Consider the following 2,737-nt stretch of genomic DNA (forward strand, 5'->3'; position numbering starts at 1 on the left):
CTTTGATCATCTGTATTTTGTTAATTTTCTGACAGACTCATAATATTCAGTGTATCAAATTCTGGGTTACCGCTTTTCTCTTCTTCTGCTTTTTGTAAACACTGTCACGTACTGACAGTCTAGGAAAGCCACAGTTCCTTTACCATAACTACACTCTGACATTCTTCTTACATTTTCAGGCTAGTCCTAACTAGTTCCTTCAAGATTAACATAAACAGTGTTTCAAATGTGCTGCTATCAGATTCCCAGCATTAATTAGAAAAATAACCTTCAGATATGGATTTAATTTGCATCCATGCATTCATAGCAGGATGATTCTTTGCAATTGTTAGATGCTGAAAAGCCTCTGTATAACCCTCAGAAAAAGTGAGTATTCTGAGATCTGCTCTATTGCTTCTAAAACATGTTTAAACCTTGTGCCATTAAGCAAAGATCTCAATGTCACTTTTTCATTATGGGTCAACAAATGACTAAGCTGTATGTTTACACTGATAATAGCTGTATGATAAATATTTACATGGATTATAAAGTTAGCAGTAAGGCGTAAGCAGTGCTGACTGTATGCGTCACTCCCGTACCAGGAGTACACGGGTTATGAAAATGATGGGTTTGTATTTTACTTCTTTATTTTCCTTCCAAGTATTGAATTCTCTTTCTAATCAGGCCAGACATATCCAGGAAACAGAACCTATACTGTTAATAGTTGCTTAAATGGAAAGGGATATTGTCTTAAATTAATTCAACCAACTTTTCATGTGTCAGCCCTTCAGTTATTCTTACTCAAGAACATTATGCATGTTGAGGCAAGCTGAGTAATAGCTTGTATGGCACACATATATCAAATGTAGAATTTGTAAAAAAAAGAGTTGTAATATGTGAACAGTGTTTCTCATTTCATTCAATTTTATTGGTAAGAAAAATTAACATTCAGACAAAAAAGTAAAAGAAATCCATGAGGTGAATGGTGGCGTGAGATTAAAGAAAGAGAGAAGCAGGTGTTTCTTTTTTTCCTTCTAACCAGCTATTTATACAAGTATAAACTAACCCAGATGATCTGGCAGGATATTAATACAATTTGTGTAGAACAAGGAAAAGAACCCCAGGTTTTAAGGACTTAACGGGAATAAAGTCCCACACTTGGGTAAAGAGTACAAGAACAATGGTGAGTTTTTTAAAAAACCTAGCTACATATGTGGTCCATTAATTAAAGCATTAGAACATATTATTCATTTCCTTAGCCTCCCATTGTTCCTGTGACTTTTGTTATCCCTTTTTATTATTGCCATATCATTAAGGCTCTGAAAATAGAGAATAACAATACAATTGCTCAGATTGACCCACAAAGAGAACTACGATCTTCTAGGTCCCAGAAAGGAACCAGAACCTCAGGACTTGCACATCCAGTAATAAGAACTGGGCCTGTATTGAGGCAATAAATTTGGTATCATTAAGAATTATGGACTGAAGTTATGATTGCCTGAAAATGGAATATGCTGTTACAGGAAATTGTGCCAATTGTAGAAAACCTGGTGTATGATAAAAAAATCTATCAGTTCAGGCACTTTTAACTGACACATCTTGAGATTTCTATGAATTATAATGATTAGCATTAACTGAGGTAACAGATTTAAATGTGCCAAAAGTCAGGAGCTTAAGGTAATGTGGCTAAATGGTGGTACACACTGAGCCTTGCCCGCCTCTTTTGGCTTCTGTTTATTCTTGGAAGAGAGAACTATGCTGAAGTTGCTTGTTTTGGCAAAGCTTGCTCCTTTAACTTGATCTCCACCCTATTTCTAGGAATTCAGCCCCTTTCATGCCTGCCAGTCTGCTGAGCTGTGTGCTGTTTTTGGAAGGGCAGAATGCAATTTTCTTATAAATTCTATGACATACTTGTACAAGTTGCCAAAATGTTCTATGAAACCTGAGTGCCACATAAATGACAGCAAAATCAGGCGGTTTACATGTAGCTTTGGCTATGGGTTTTGTATGATTCATTTCTAGCCACATATTTGCACCATCAGCTTGCCAACATTTCTATGAGAACCTATTATTTCAGGCATTTATAATTTGCTCAACGCATTCCCTACTGAATATTAATAACAAAGCTCACTGTCTGAGTATCTGTGTTAAATTTGGGGAATAATACAGTGACACCGGTGCCTAGTACTCTACAAAAGTGAAACTAATACAGTATTTAGCTGCACCAGGGGAGGTTTATGTTAGACGTCAGGATGAAATTCTTCACAGAAAGGGTGATTTGACAGTGGAATGGGCTGCCAAGGGAGGTGGAGTCGCCGCCACGGAGATGTTTAAAAAAGACTGGACATGGCACTGAGTGCCATGGTCTGTTTAACACTGTAGTGTTTAGTCTTAGGTTGGATTTGATGATCTCAGAGGTCTTTCCCAACCTCGTAGATTCTGTGATTCTGCAATGTCTTCATCTAATTGCTTTTAACGCTTGAAGAAAAAAAAAAAAAAAAGTCCTCGAACTATTAAACTTACAGAACTTGTTACTGTTTTGCATGCGCAGTAAAACGCTTTCAAAGGAAACCCGATTATGTATTTTAATAGCGGGCAGTGCCAGCGCCCAGTACCCGCCCCGAGCGCCGCCGCAGCTTCACCCTCAGCGCTCAGCCCGCCCGCGCACAGCGCCCCTGGCGGCGCGGCGGCCCCGGCGCAGGGCGGAGCGTTCCCCGGGCGGGGCCGGGGAGTGGCGGCCGCGGGTCACGTGGGCCGC

The sequence above is a fragment of the Chamaea fasciata genome, unplaced genomic scaffold (genome assembly GCF_029207755.1).
Source record: "Chamaea fasciata isolate MVZ Bird 193981 ecotype frontalis unplaced genomic scaffold, bChaFas1.0.hap1 SCAF_11, whole genome shotgun sequence".
Lineage (NCBI taxonomy): Eukaryota > Metazoa > Chordata > Aves > Passeriformes > Sylviidae > Chamaea > Chamaea fasciata.